Source organism: Hyperolius riggenbachi, chromosome 8 (assembly GCF_040937935.1).
Source record: "Hyperolius riggenbachi isolate aHypRig1 chromosome 8, aHypRig1.pri, whole genome shotgun sequence".
Classification (NCBI taxonomy): domain Eukaryota; kingdom Metazoa; phylum Chordata; class Amphibia; order Anura; family Hyperoliidae; genus Hyperolius; species Hyperolius riggenbachi.
Window position 1 is genome coordinate 282,579,433 of NC_090653.1, and position 16,733 is coordinate 282,596,165.

A 16,733-nucleotide genomic window follows, 5' to 3' on the forward strand; every position below is an offset into this window, starting at 1 on the left:
ATTGCGATTCAGCAATCGCTAGCGTTCAGCGTGAACGCTAGCGATTGCTAGTGGAAAAGGGCCCTTACAGCACAAAGTTCTGAATAGGACCTGTTAACTTTGTTGGCTAACATTCAGGTAAGCTTCCGCTCTAAAGCCTCATCTACACGCGTAGATGAGGCGGCGATCCGGCGGCTCGATTAGCCGCCGGATCGCCTCTTCCGCGTACCCGCCGCGTCCCCGCTCGTGCGCCGGATTCGATACCCGCTCGTCCCCGCCGGCGCCACTTATCTTCCGCTCGATTCCCTGCCATTGTTCCCTCGCGGGGAACGAGCAGGGAATCGGCGGTGGGGAGATCCGTCCTGTGGGATCTTATCAATCGAGCCGCGTCAGCGCTTATCTTCCACCTTCCCCCAAGCATTCTGGGAGATCAGGTGTTTCTGTCCACTTCACAACTCTCAGTGAACAAACACTGCACAGAAAAGCACCTGCCAGCTGTAAAGATGTCGCCACCTGTGATACATTTTAGAATGTAAATCAGGATGAGGAAATATTTTATGAGGGAACACTAATTTATAAATGAATATCATAAAATAGTAAGGAAGAGGGGATCTGAAGTGAGAGGTATACGGAGGCTGCCATATTTATTTCCTTTTAAAGTGGACCTAAACTCTTGCACAGAACAGAGAGCAGAGAGCTTTTAGAGCAGAGAGGAAGTTCTGCTTTAAACAATACCAGTTGCCTGGCAGTCTTGCTGATCTCTCTGGCTGCATTAGTGTCTGAATCACATAGCTGAAACAAGCATGCGGCTAAGTCAGAAACACCTGATCTGCATGCTTGTTCAGGCTCTGTGGCTAAAGTATTAGAGGCAGAGGATCAGCAGGACAGCCAGGCAATCTGCATTGTTTAAAAGGAAATAAATATGTCAGCCTCCATACCCCTCGCACTTCAAGCATCCTATAAGTTAGTTGTGAGAGATCGCGGAAAAGCCGCCGCATGTGCTACTGAGCAGGCGGCTGACTCCACGTCCAGTGCGGCGGTTTGCACGCATAAGCGTGTGTTTGGTAGCAGGGCAGAACGCGGAAAAGCCGCCGCATGCAACAACAGTAAGGCGGCTGGTTCCGCGTCCAGTGCGGCGGTTTGCACACGGCAGCGTGTGTCTGGTGTGGCTGAGTCTGTTAGTGCACATAGGCTTAGGAATACACGCGCACGCTGAGAGGCAGAATTCTTATACTAAGCAGGAAGAGTCAGCTGACCACGCCGATCAGCTGACTCCAGAGCAGGATACTATTGGTTGATCAATTAGGGGTGGTGCTGGAGAGCACTACTCCATATATAGTTCCTGCTGGTCACTTGCAAGTTGTCTGCCGTTGCGATCACTACGTGGAAGCACTCAGACCTAGTCAGATCCTTCAGGGTGTTTGAACCAGGTGGACCTGGGAATTCACACTTAGCCAGATTATTTGAATTGTATTCTGTTTATGCTTAAGCTAGTTCCAGGGTGTAGAGACCAAGGACCTCACACCCAGCTTAGGGAACTGTGTTATCATCTGTGTTATACCTCAAGCTAGTTCCAGAGTGTAGAGACCAAGGACCGCACACCCAGCTTAGGAAACTGTACTACCATCTGTGTTATCTTTCAGACTAGTTCCAGGGTGCTGAGACTACGGACCTCGCACCCAGTCTAGGGAACTGTATTATCATCTGTGTATACTTCATACTAGTTCTGGGGTGCTGAGACCAAGGACCTCGCACCCAGAATAGGCATTGTTTGATATATGTTATGACTTATAGCTTTTCTGACTACTCCTCTGTCTTCTGATTCGGTACTTCGCATATCTGATATTCCGTTGCCAGACCCTGCTTGACATGGATACCGAATCAGCCTTCTGTCTTTGTACTTTATTTGTCAGTGTGTTGCCGACCTGGTGTGCCCGACCTCGAGAGCTATCTCTCCCCTTAAGAGATAGTCTCCAGATCAGATAGTGACATCCACCTTAGGTGTCACTCACTCTCTGGCCCTTCCTGTCTCCAGCCTGACTCCTCCCCTTGAGGAGTCTCAGGCTGCTGGAAGGTTCCTGTGCTCTCAGAGCAATGTCTCTTTACTGTCTATTATCACCTGTTCAGCAGGTGCATTACTCAAAGTACTACTGTATTATCGGTGATTCTGCAGATCATCAATCAGGTATATATCTGCATTCTTGGTGGTACTGCAGATCACCAATAATCAGATTCTCTCTGCATGCGGACACCGATCATTACATTAGTCAAAGTGATCTTGTCCTGATTCAAGTCGCTCTGCCGGTCTGGAGAAGGTAAGACACTGACTGAATTTTCAGGCTCACTGGTGCCATCTTCTGGCCACATCTTCAGGTGGGTGATGGACGGCCGGGGTATTTCTCTGACTCTGAAAGACTCGGGCGATGCGGGCAGAGGATTATTTTTAGCTCTCAGTATGGAGGGATTCTGGCATTTTGCTGCCTGCTGATGGTAATAGCTGCAGACTGAGCAGCTGTGTCCCCATGTGCCCCCTTCTGCCCGGGGCACAAAACACACTCTACAGCGCCCCCTGGCACTCGGCGCCAACTGTCTCCACATCATCATCGTTGCTTTCCCGCTCCATAGGCGGTAAAAGTTTTACAACGAGGAGACTGCAGCAGACGAGCGTTCAGGTGTCCCATATAAAGAGATGTAAATGTCTTACTTATTATTCGAGGCAACATTTATGCAAAATGAACGGTGGCGATCGCAGCCCTCCCTACAGGACGCAAAGAGAGTTACTGGCAACAGGATACCGTCTATTCTCTGATGTTCATTAAACATGTTTCTTCATGTGTTGTCAGATCCAGTGGTTTTGGAACAGAGTGCAACCACGCGTGCAGGGAGCTCCTGGGCACAGAGGTGTAACCATGGGCTGGCTCGGATTTACATCACAGGAGCCTATAGGCACAGCCGCACAGATGTCCTGGCACCTTAGACTTCGCCCTCCATGACCCGACAAACCCCCACCGAACAAGTGTGCTGGCTGTTCCAGCTGTTACTTCTCTTGCCTGTCATCGGTTGCTACAGGTGCTTAGCATTAGGTAGCCAGAAGTAACCTCAGTATTAAGTAGCCAGAAGTACCCCTAGTATTAACCTGCTGGGCGTTCTGATTCCCGCGGCCGTGCAAGGGTTTTTTTCGCCCGATTTTTTTTATATCATGTAGCTAGCCTAGCGCTAGCTACATGATTCTCTCCTTCCTGCTCCCTCGCTCCCACCCTTCCGATTGCCGCCGGCGATAACACCCATAAGGAAATCCCGTCCTGGACGGGATTTCCTTTAGGGCTTCCCCCGTCGCCATGGCGAGGAACGGAGTGACGTCATGACGTCACAGGGACTCCCGATCCACCCCAGAGTGCAGCCTGGAGGTGATTGGCCAGGCTGCGCACGGGGTCTGCGGGGGGGGGGGGGGGGGCCTCTTTCGCGTCGGGTAGCGGCTGATCGGCGGCGAGCAGGTAGGACTGCTTGCTGCGTGTTTAAAAAAAGGCGGGAGGATAAAGTCTCAATATGTAGACAAGATAAGGTAAAAAGACAGTGGGAGCCTAACATTATGGGGGGTGGAGAGGGGGGTGGAGACAGTGTAAAGATTAAGGAGGTTGGTAAAACTTCAAGTAGCCCATTTCGTGTAAACAAAATTGGTAAATGTGTTGGTAAAAATATAAAGTGCATGGTAACCAATGCTCGGAGCCTTGCAAATAAAATAGACGAACTAGAGTTCATTCTGAATGACAAAGGCTATGACATTGTGGGAATAACCGAGACATGGATGGATGAAAGCCATGACTGGATAGCTAATTTAAAAGGATACAATGTGTTTAGGAGGGATAGAACAGGGAAAAAAGGTGAAGGGGTTTGTCTCTTTGTTAAGAATTCTTTTACAGCTGTCCTCAACGATGAGATGGAGGAAGATTGCGAAGATGTGGAGTCCGTTTGGGTAAATATTCATGGTGGAAATAAAAGTTGCCAATTGCTTATTGGGGTATGCTACAGACCACCTCTTATTAATGAAGCTGCAGAACTGCGATTACTACAGCAGATTGAAAAAGCTGCAAGTAAAAACGAGGTCATAATTATGGGCGACTTCAACTTTCCAGACATTGACTGGGGTATTGAGGCTACCCATTCTGGTAAAAGCAGCAGATTTCTTGCAGCACTACAGGACAATTACTTGACTCAAATGGTAACGGAACCAACTAGGGGGAATGCGTTACTGGATCTGATCATTTCTAATAGACCAGATAATGTATCAAATGTTCAGGTTCAAGAACATTTGGGAAATAGTGATCACAACATGATAACGTTTGATCTGGTGACTGATAGGCCACGGGGCAGCGGGACCACTAAAACTATGAATTTTAGAAAAGCAAAGTTCAATCAAATTAGGCAGGCACTAAGTTTGGTGAACTGGGATAATGTACTACAAGGGGACGACACTGAAGGGAAATGGCAAGCTTTTAAACGTATTCTCAATCAATATTGTAGTATGTATATCCCATATGGAAACAAAATGTCTAGGAATAAAAAAAGGCCTCTATGGATGAATAGAAAGGTTAGGGATAAAATGAAGAGGAAAAAGAATGCCTATAAGGTCCTAAAACAGGAGGGGACTGAGGCTGCACTAAGCAATTATAAGGAGTGCAATAAAAATTGTAAAAAAGAAATTAGGCTGGCAAAGATCGAAGCTGAAAATCAAATCGCTAGGGATATCAAATCTAACCCAAAAAAGTTTTACAAGTACATCAACTCTAAAAAAAGAAAGGTTGACTGTATAGGAATCCTAAAGGATGAGGGTGGGAACTCAATGGTGGACGACCAAGGTAAGGCAGAGTTATTAAATGCTTTCTTTGCTTCTGTCTTCACAAAGGAAACAGCACTGTTGCAAATTACAGAGGCAGAAGAGTCTCAATCTTCTAACTGTAATATTAAATACTTAACGCAGGAAGAAGTAAAGGCAAGACTAAATAAATTAAAAATAGACAAGGCACCTGGCCCGGATGGCATGCATCCTCGGGTCCTAAGAGAATTAAGTTCAGTTATAGCTAAGCCCCTTTATCTTATTTTTTGTGACTCTCTTGCAACTGGCAGAGTCCCAGTGGATTGGCGTACAGCCCACGTTTTCCCATTATTTAAGAAGGGCAAAAAATCTGATCCAGGAAATTATAGACCTGTAAGCTTAACATCAGTTGTATGCAAACTATTTGAGGGGTTACTAAGAGATACTATACATGACTTCATAGTAGAAAATAATCTTATTTCTCAGCATCAACATGGGTTTACTAAAGACAGGTCCTGTTTGACTAACATGCTCAGCTTTTATGAGGTAGTGAATGCTAATATGGATATTGGGAATGCTGTAGATGTGATATACTTGGACTTTGCAAAGGCCTTCGACACTGTTCCCCACAGAAGTCTGGTGCAAAAGTTGAGGATGCAAGGACTGGGGAAGAGTTTGTGTGCATGGATAGGGAACTGGCTAATGGAAAGAAAACAAAGAGTTGTGGTCAATGGATCGTACTCAAAATGGGAGACTGTTAGCAGTGGGGTCCCACAGGGGTCTGTACTGGGTCCAGTGCTCTTCAATTTATTTATTAATGACCTAGTAGATGCAGTAGTGAGCAATGTTGCTATTTTTGCAGATGATACAAAATTGTGCAGAATCATCAACTCTCAGGAAGATAGTGTCATATTGCAACAGGATCTGGATAGGATGGCTATATGGGCACATACATGGCAGATGAAATTCAATGTTGACAAATGTAAAGTCATGCATTTTGGTCGTACCAATGGTCTAGCACCATATAAAATAAATGGGATACAGTTGGGAACATCAAACTTGGAGAAGGACTTAGGAGTACTCATCGACAACAAGTTAAATAATCGTACTCAATGCCAAGCCGCTGCAGCTAAAGCGAACAAAATTTTGGGATGCATTAAAAGGGAAATAAAAACTCGAGATGCTAGCATAATATTGCCCCTGTTTAACTCTCTAGTAAGGCCACATTTGGAATATGGAATTCAGTTCTGGGCACCACATTACAAAAAAGATATTGCAGTTTTAGAGCAGGTGCAGAGACGAGCTACAAAATTGATACGTGGGATGGAAGGTCTCGCTTACCAAGAAAGGTTAGATAAACTGGGTTTATTTAGTCTAGAGAAAAGACGCCTTAGAGGAGATCTAATTAACATGTATAAATACATTAGAGGGCAATATAATAGCTTGGCGGATGAGCTTTTTGTCCCTAGGCCTTCTCAAAGGACTAGAGGACATGAGCTGCGCATGGAGGAAAAACGTTTTAGCCATTTATTTAGGAAAGGGTTCTTTACAGTAAGAGTGGTTAAGATGTGGAATGCATTGCCACAGGAAGTCGTTATGGCAAACTCTATACCTGCATTTAAAGGGGGCTTAGATGCTTTCCTTGCGTTGAAAGACATCCATGGCTACAATTACTAGGTTATGCCTAATGATGTTGATCCAGGGATTTTATCTGATTGCCATCTGGAGTCAGGAAGGAATTTTTCCCATTTGGGGCTAATTGGACCATGCCTGGTGGGGTTTTTTTCGCCTTCCTCTGGATCAACAGGGGTATGTGGGGGACGGGCTGGAGTTGTACTTTGTACTGGTTGAACTCGATGGACGTATGTCTTTTTTCAGCCAAAATAACTATGTAACTATATATTCGAATCGGCCCAGCGGGGCCTGAGTGGTGCCCTCTCTGGATGAGCTCAGCTCGTCCAGAACACTAGGGAGGTTAAGTAGCCAGAGGTGCCCTCAACTGAAGGGAGATCTGGTCACTGAGACCTGGGTGAGTAACCTCTCATTTACACTCTCATCAGGACTCTACATAGGGAAGAAGGGAGAAATGCACTCTGGGAGGGGAGTAAGACGCCTTTCAATCATCAGGCGCTTGTAGGCACGTGCTTACAGTGCCTTATGGTAAATCCGACCCTGCCCATGGACAATGGCACGTGTGTGCATACGCATTGTGCACATACTAATACAAGCAGGTATGACAAAATTGCAGTTTATAAAGGCTGATGGTACATGGCCTCCTTATTGAATGATCCTTTTCCCCAGGCCTCTTTATGTCCTGTGACATGTACATCGAGTCTGATTGACCTCCACTTGGCCCCGCCTTCAACCATACACCACAATATCAGCCATACAAACCCCACCCCAATGATCTATTGGAGAAAAGGCAAAGATTTCTCCTGGGAAAGGGGGCATCAGCTACTGATAGGGATAAAGTTCAATCCTTGGTTAAAATACCTCTTTAATCTAGCGTATGTATATAGCTTACAGCTAACTAGGAGCAAAGTTCCGTACATTATTGTGAGCGAAAGGTTTACTTCATCTATTCTGAATAAATCATGTTTAGCAGTTTTATAATGAAGAAAGTTATATTGCGGTCACACAAACATAAAAGTTGCATGAAAAGCTTCCTGAACTCCTATTCCTGTGGAATGACGGGATGCATGCTGCGATCAGAAGCCTGCGAATAGTCCTGTGCTGGAGTGAGCGATAGAGGTGTGAATGCAGATCAGATGAGATCACAGGGACATTATTCAGTGAAAATTGGATGCAGAGAATAAATAGCCAGGTAAGGTCAGATCTAATCTAAAGTTCTGAGTATCGGGTAAGTTGTACAATCAGCATACAGCAGGTCCCGGTCGCGCTAATCCTTTTCAGCACTCATCAGTCATTAAGAAGGGCAGCCATTGCATGAACTAACGGCTAATCAGAAGGTAATTACCCCGCCGCGCCCGCTGAACGCAACGCAAGACTGGCGTCCTTTTCGGAGTGATTGAGGAGCTGCTGACACCGTTTTCATTAGGTGTGAAGTATGGTTATTGAACATGGCAATAATTCCAGGAGTAAAAATAAAACTCTTTCTCTTGGAGAGAGTCTGGGTGTAATTATCAGCGGCAGAGGTCGCAGCGCACAGGAGATGGAGCTATTATCAAGGAACACAATAGCAGCTGCTGGGAATAATCCGCTTAGCTGTTACCGGTCCCATTCGGCTCCCGGCAAAACTTTTCCCTTGTGAACAAATAAGGAGACAGTTCCGTGTTCCATCGGAGGGAGGTATGTCTGCACTTCAGAGGTGAAGCAGGTACCTGAGGAGTTAAGATGTCAATACAGCTAGCGATTTTGGTGGTCGATCGACCAATAGGCAGATCTCTCTCTGATCAGAACGGATTAGGGAGAGATCTGTGGTCGCCATAAACCGTGGGCTAATTCCCGATCCATCTCAGCATGAAATCTTTCGGGAATCGGCCTACAGACGCCACCTTGTTGCCACCGGCCGCTGCCCCCCTAAATGAAGATGTCCTTTAATGCTTGTGCATTAAAGGACACCCGAGGTGAAAATAAACTAGTTAAATAAACGACTGAAGGCTGAAGTGGTTATAGGACACCCGAGGTGAAAATACACGAGTTAAATAAACAATTGTATCTATCTTACTTCTCCTATAGATGACTTTTTAAGACATTCCACAGTTTTATTTTATGTTTAAATCTACTTTTTAAGTTTTAACTGTTTTATTGTTTTTGCTCATTGACACATTGAATTGAAGTATGCCAGAGCTAAAATCTATGAACTATTGACCCCTTTTATCTCTTTCCTGCTCTCAGAAGCCATTTTCTGCTAGGAAAGTGTTTTATAGTTGGAATTGCTTATCAGTGAGGGTCACACTGTAGTCACTTCCTGTCTGAGTCAGGACTGAGTCAGCCACATACATACCTGATATTTATCTCTTCCAGGCAGAGAAGGAAAAAAAGGAACACAGCATAGTTATTTGTGTGTTAGGCACTGTACATACACATGTCTATCTCATCATGTCAACTCGAGTATCCTTTAATTCTTTACCTGTCGGTATCTGCCTGTCTCCGTATCTCTTCCCCACGCACTCCATGTGGTTTCCGGCATACTGCGTATTCTCCGTTGCGGAGAAGGAGCCAGCGGCAGACACCGATAGTTAAAGTATTCATGCATGGGCACAGGGGGGCACATTTTACACTAGGGGGGGACAGCGTGGGAGTCAATGTCGCATTAGTCGCTCACCCCGATATCGCACGCTGTTACTGCCATGCACCTGGTCGAGCTTGTCGCCCAGAGATTTTGCAGCATGTCTGATCGATACTTCCTGTGGGAAGGGGAACTTCCTCAGCAGGAACACAGACAGCAACAGAGAGGAGTGTGAATGCAACCCACTTCCTACGTAAAGGGGAGCGTCGTCAGCAGGACCACAGACAGCAGCAGGAATGAAGATGCAAACCCACTTCCTGTGTGGAGAAATTCCTCAGCAGGAAAATCCCAAAGCAGGACGGAAGAGGAGTGAGGATGCACCCCACTTCCTGTGTGAAGGGGAACTTCCTCAGCAGGAACACAGACAGCAGGAGGGAGGAGGAATGAGGATGCACCCAACTTCCTGTGTGCAGGGGAACTTCCTCAGCAGGGGCACAGAAAGCAGGAGGGAGGAGGAATGAGGATGCACCCCACTGCCTGTGGGAAGGGGAACTTCCTCAGCAGGAGCACAGACAGCAGGAGGGAGGAGGAATGAGGATGCACCCCACTTCCTGTGTGCAGGGATACTTCCTCAGCAGGGGCACAGAAAGCAGGAGGGAGGAGGAATGAGGATGCACCCCACTGCCTGTGGAAAGGGGAACTTCCTCAGCAGGAGCACAGACAGCAGGAGGGAGGAGGAATGAGGTTGCACCCCACTTCCTGTGTGGAGGGGAAGTCCCTTAGCACAGACAGGCAGCAGTAGAGGAAGCGGTGTGTGGTGTGGCTGGTGACTCATTACCAGGGATAGCAGAGACTCCTCTTCACACAGGGCCTCTTCATCACTCCTCCTGGCGCGCTAAAAGCAGAGAGGGCGTGGCTACACGGACATGACACAACTTCCGGCGCTTCCCACACAGAGCGGTGTGGGAGGAGAAATGATGACGACAAGTAAGGTGACGGAGAGGCTGGCCTAAAAGAGAGGGCGTGGCTATAGTGTTAGGCCCAGCTAAGCACTGCCTCCTAGTGGCTACTGGTGGTGAGCACTAAAAGCAGAAGTTTTCTGCATTCCTCTTCTATGCAGGTTCTGTTATGTAGTGTTTAATACATTACAATGTATAGAGCAGGTAGAGAGGTATTGTTTATAGAGGGTGGAGCATGGACAGCAATGTATAGAGGGCGGAGCATGGACAGCAATGTATAGAGGGCGGAGCATGGACAGCAATGTATAGAGGGCGGAGCATGGACAGCAATGTATAGAGTGCGTAGCATGGGCAGCAATGTATACAGGGTGGAGTACTACAGACAGCAATGTATACAGGGTGGAGTACTACAGACAGCAATGTATACAGGGTGGAGTACTACAGACAGCAATGTATACAGGGTGGAGTACTACAGACAGCAATGTATACAGGGTGGAGTACTACAGACAGCAATGTATACAGGGTGGAGTACTACAGACAGCAATGTATACAGGGTGGAGTACTACAGACAGCAATGTATACAGGGTGGAGTACTACAGACAGCAATGTATACAGGGTGGAGTACTACAGACAGCAATGTATACAGGGTGGAGTACTACAGACAGCAATGTATACAGGGTGGAGTACTACAGACAGCAATGTATACAGGGTGGAGTACTACAGACAGCAATGTATACAGGGTGGAGTACTACAGACAGCAATGTATACAGGGTGGAGTACTACAGACAGCAATGTATACAGGGTGGAGTATAGAAAGTGATGAATAGAGGGCGGGGTATAGAAAGCAAGGCATAGAGGGCAGAGTATAGAAGGTGATGTATAGAGGATGGAGTATACAGAGCGATGTATAGAGGGAGAAATACACTGAGCGATGTATAGAGGGCGAAATATAGACAACGATATATAGATGGCAGTGTATAGGATGCATTGTATAGAGGGCAAGGTATAGAAATAGAGGGTGGAGTATAGACGGCAATGTATAGAGGGCGGAGTATAGACAGCGATATATAGAAAAGCGACATATAGAGGGCAGTTTCTAGAAAGCTACGTATAGAGGATGGGGTACAGAAAGCAATCTATAGAGGGCAAAGTATAGAAAACGAGGTATAGAGGGCAGAGTATAGAAAGTGATGTATAAAGGGCAGAGTGCAGAAAGTGATGTAATGTGGGCGGAGTATAAAAAGCGAAGTATAGAGGGGGGAGTATAGAAAGCGATGTATAGAGGACGGAGTGTTGAAAGCGATGTATAGAGGGCGAAGTGTAGAATGCAATGTATAGCGGGCGGAGTATAGAAAATAATGTGTATTAAATGTAGGGATTGTCAGTGATCATGTGATGGAACGGGTAGCTATAGGAGGATCTGTGAAACTTGTGGACAATCAAGAGGCTTCCAGCTACCGAAATAAGTATCTAGCCCCCCCCCCCTTCAGGTTTGCTTTAAATGCATTTCCATTTTAAAGTTGTCTTTCTTCCCATTTTCAGAAGCTGGAGGTAAGTTGGTGGAACATCAGCCTGTGCCCCCAGCCTGGTCATGTGACGGGGTGGTCAGGTGATCTCCCTTAGCATTCAGTGATCGGTGGCACAGTGTCCTCAGCCTGGTCATGTGACTGGGAGGTCAGGTGATCTCTCCCAGCATTCAGTAACAGGTGGCACAGTTTCATCAGCCTGGTCATGTGACTGGGAGGTCAGGTGATCTCCCCTAGCATTCAGTAACAGGTGGCACAGTGTCCTCAGCCTGGTCATGTGACTAGGAGGTCAGGTGCTCTCTCCCAGCATTCAGTAACAGGTGGCACAGTGTCCTCAGCCTGGTCATGTGACTAGGAGGTCAGGTGCTCTCTCCCAGCATTCAGTAACAGGTGGCACAGTGTCCTCAGCCTGGTCATGTGACTGGGAGGTCAGGTGATCTCCCCTAGCATTCAGTAACAGGTGGCACAGTGTCCTCAGCCTGGTCATGTGACTGGGAGGTCAGGTGATCTCCCCTAGCATTCAGTAACAGGTGGCACAGTGTCCTCAGCCTGGTCATGTGACTAGGAGGTCAGGTGCTCTCTCCTAGCATTCAGTAACAGGTGGCACAGTGTCCTCAGCCTCGTCATGTGACTGGGAGGTCAGGTGATCTCCCCTGGCATTCAGTAACAGGTGGCTCAGTGTCCTCAGCCTGGTCATGTGACTGGGAGGTCAGGTGATCTCTCCCAGCATTCAGTAACAGGTGGCACGGTGTCCTCAGCCTGGTCATGTGACTAGGAGGTCAGGTGATCTCCCCTAGCATTCAGTAACAGGTGGCACAGTGTCCTCAGCCTGGTCATGTGACTGGGAGGTCAGGTGATCTCCCCTAGCATTCAGTAACAGGTGGCACAGTGTCCTCAGCCTGGTCATGTGACTGGGGGGTCAGGTGATCTCTCCTAGCATTCAGTAATCGGTGGCTCAGTGTCCTCAGCCTGGTCATGTGACTGGGGGGTCAGGTGATCTCTCCTAGCATTCAGTAACAGGTGGCACAGTGTCCTCAGCCTGGTCATGTGACTGGGAGGTCAGGTGATCTCCCCTAGCATTCAGTAACAGGTGGCACAGTGTCCTCAGCCTGGTCATGTGACTGGGGGGTCAGGTGATCTCTCCTAGCATTCAGTAATCGGTGGCTCAGTGTCCTGAGCCTGGTCATGTGACTGGGGGGTCAGGTGATCTCTCCTAGCATTCAGTAATCGGTGGCAGAGTGTCCTCAGCCTGGTCATGTGACTGGGACATCAGGTGATCTCTCCTAGCATTCAGTAACAGGTGGCACAGTGTCCTCAGCCCGGGCTGGTGATGTCATACCTCCTGCATTGTATGATGTAATGAGGGGGAGATGGGACAGTGCAGAAGCAGGAAAATGGTAACATTGCTGGTTTATTCTTCCTTCGCGATCTGCAATGTTCCTCTCTTCAGACTGACGATGGAAACAATATTCTCCAACACACGTAATGCTCATTGTGCAGCCAGGTGTGGTGCCAGGAAAGGGCTGCAGCTGGATAACCGTTGGTCGCAGGTGGCCTCATTTCAATGGCGGAGGAACACACCTGCGCTTATGCTGACACACGGGAAGAAAGAGGACGGATCTTCCCCAGCACAGCAGGACACACAGCGCAGTATTCCTGCCAGTGTCTGCCATGCAGGGCGAAAGAATAGGAGGAATCGGTGTCAGGCCCCTAAATGTGTATTTTTGGTGCTGAATACATATTGGGGGGGGGGGGTGGAATAGCCCCATGTGACTCATTTCAGAAGGAGAAAAATTTACTCTCCTGGTTTAGCATTTTCATGCTTTTAGTTTATGGGTTCCGCATGATGATTTCATAAAGAGGAGTCCTCCTTCTATGGATTTAATTCACAACTGCTTAAGCAGTACTAATTAATAGCAAGTAAATGTAACAAAGAAGGAAATAAAAAATGTGTTTAAATAAATTGGCTTGGAGCACCTGCAAGCCTCTAAATAAGTCTGCTAAAGGGTTAAGAAAGGGATGGATAGTAAATGTAACACCTAAATGGGCACTGCTTTGTTGATTGTTGCAACTCTTATTGGATTTCCAGGACAATACAATTTAGCTGTAAAGTTACCGGCTGTACATAAACAGTATAATAGGAGGAGAGATTGGCAATGCTTACAGACAGAAGCTGCACCCGAATTAACTACCTACATAGATGTGCAGAGCTCACAAAACGGGCAAATTACACAACTCGCACTCAAAACAGGTTCAGCAAAGGAGGGTGTTAGCTTCAGCAAAAATAATATGTGCAACATTATTCCCTACTAGACTCTTCCACAGAGATGATGTACCTTCACGGAAGAAGCCTAACCACTAGTCTAATAGTTAAAACATACCTGGTGCTGCTAGTCGTAAATGGTATACGCATTTACACAAAATACACATTTTTTCTTTTTTTCCAAAAAACAGTAAACAGTTGACAGCGCTCTGTTGGTTTCATTTGGCAAAAAAGCAACCTGTACATGAACACTGCACCACCAGTTGGATGTACAAATAGTAAGCTTTATTGAACAGGGGAATATAAAATCATTTAAAGAGAGGTATAAACCACTAGAAAAAAAAACCCTATTAGACACATCATGATAATGTCAAGAAATGATCCCCAAGTAAAAAGTGGAGACCCGGGTCTGGTAGAAAGGTGACTGACTAGTGCCTGATGACAATGAAAAGTGCTGGTGCTCAGTAAATAAGGCTATGAGAACCAAGGTATAATCTGAAAGGTGCAGGAGGTAATATGCTCATAGCCAAGCTATCCTATACAATAAAATGCAAGTGTCCCTGCGTCATCAATTGAATGGTTGTGTGTCCCTGGCTTTTTTGTACTGAGCATGTGCGCAGCCAGGGCAGTTAGGACACTGGGCCGGATCTGACAGTTTGCTGTGTGTGGTTCACAGAGGTTCTCCTCATTGCATTGTGGGAAATAACAGCTTTTTCCAACTGCCAAGCAAGCAGCTCTCTGTGTGCATATACTTCAGACAGTGGTGGGAAACGAGCAAGCGGGACGCGTATGTGCGCGCATTGCGGGGGGGGGGCAGTTTTTTAACGGGCGGGCCTTTTTACTAGTTACTTATATAAGTGAATAAGCAAATATGATGTGACAGGCATTACAAATGGAAATGAAAAGATCAATAATGTGTGGCAGACCTACTACACTGGCCCAGCGTTCCACAAATGAAGGGGGGTGGGTGAAGCAGCAATCCATCCAGGTAGAGAGAGGCGCGCGAATGCTCCACGTGACCACTTCGTAAGGAGCTTTTGGTTTCATTTGATTTGCAGCTTGGGAGCACTGTCAATGGTTTGCTGTGTATTGTGTATGTGTACTGCGCCTGCGCTGGAGCAGGGTAGGTAAGTATTGCAGGCGTCACTGTCGGGTGATTTTTCGGGGGAGCAGGCGCTGGATTCCGGATAGTGAAGAGGATGAGAAAAAGCCTCATTAGGATCCAAAAGCTTCCAAGGTAAGTACTTCCAAGGGCTGTTTTTTTGTTACAGTTTCTCTTTAAAATACCACGAGGTAAAAATCTTAGTGAATTTGCATGCAGTTTTTCCGGTATATAACCAAACTATTAGGGCTCGTTTCCACTATAGCGAATCCGCATGCGGGCACTGCACGCGGATTCGCATAGTCAATGTAAGTGGATGGGGCTGTTTCCACGTGTGCGGCGGCGGGAGCGTGTTTCGGTGCGGCAGAAATCTGCACGGCAGAGCCGTCAGATTTCGCGTGCGGGAGGAATGCGGGCGAATCGCCGCTAATGCATTTAATAGGGAAATCGCATGCGGCTTTGTCATGCAGGTTTCCCCACGATTTCGCGTGCGATTTCGCATGGTTTGCTATGGAGCTGTACTCAGGCAGTGACATGGTTAAATTCGCCTGGCTCCTTGCCATGCGAAATCGCATGCGAAATCGCGGCTAAATCCGCATGCAGAAACGCAGCCGCATGCGATTTCTTCTGCGGTGGAATCCAGGCGATTCCGCACCGCAACAGTGGAAACGAGCCCTTACCGCAGGTCCGCATGTGTGAAAATCTTATGGTGCCCACTAATGATCCAATCTTTTTCATCCAATCTTACCATTTCTATGTAATATAAGGGAACTGCCTAAATTAGCCATTCAATATATTCACAGAGTTTACTCTTATACTACATAGATTTGGTAAAATTGGATGAAAAAGATTGGATCATTAGTGGCCACCATTAGTGAGATGGGGCAAAAAGTCTAAAATAACACGAGTGAAATTGCCAAAAATTAAAGGTCAACTTAAAGGGAACCAGAGAGGAACGAGGGGTGAAAAAAGGCAAAGATTTTATACATACCTGGGGCTTCTTCCAGCCCCATAAGCCTGAATCGCTCCTACGCCGCCGTCCTCAGCTTCCTGGATCCGCCGGTACCGGGCCCGTCACTTCCGGCGGACGCGGCCAATTGTCCGCATCACAGGGGCTCCCTCCATACATGTACGCATGCGGCTGCGCAGTAAGCAGCCACATGCGTATCTGTATGGGGAGAGCACCCTGTGATGCGGAGAATTGGCCGCGTCCGCCGGCCGACTTGCCGACTCGCGGCAATGACGGGACCCGGTGGCGGCGATTCCAGGCAGCGGAGGACGGCGGCGTGGGAGCGATCCGTGCGTATGGGGCTGGAGGAAGCCCCAGGTATGTATCGTTCATCCTCTCTGGTTCACTTTAAAGAGAAACCGTAACCAAGAACTGAACTTCATCCCAATCAGTTATTGATACCCCCTTTCCCATGAGAAATCTTTTCCTTTCTTTAAATACATCATCAGGGGGCGCTGTATGGCTGATATTGTAGTGAAACCCCTCCCACAGTGTGATGTCATGACCATGATCCTGACAGTTTCCTGTCTGTGAACCTCGTTGCATTGTGGGAAATAGCTGTTTACAGCTGTTTCCAACTGCCAAAAAAGCATGCAGCATCTCCTTCCACTGACATCACCTGCCATCAGTAAAAATGTCACCATGTGGTAAATGTCAGAATGTATATCAGGAAGAGGAAAGATTTGGGCAAACACTGACTAAATCATTTAAACATAATTATTGTAAAAAGAAATCACTTTTTTATTACATTATTTTCACTGGAGTTCCTCTTTAAAGAGGATCTGTAACATCAAAAGATCCCCTGGGGGGTACTCACCTCAGGTGGGGGAAGCCTCCGGATCCTAATGAGGCTTCCCACGCCGTCCTCCGTCCCTCAGGGGTCTCGCTGC

General features: G+C 47.1%; 1 protein-coding gene across 1 annotated transcript in view; it reads right to left on the reverse strand.

Annotated features, from left to right (window-relative positions):
* Positions 1-9,916, reverse strand: part of DAB2IP (DAB2 interacting protein) — a 974,997-nt gene extending 965,081 nt beyond the window's left edge. The window contains exon 1 of the mRNA XM_068249025.1: positions 9,823-9,916. The gene's annotated coding sequence lies outside the window, so the exon portion shown is untranslated. The remainder of the gene's footprint in view (positions 1-9,822) is intronic.
* Between the last annotated feature and the right edge of the window lie 6,817 nt (positions 9,917-16,733).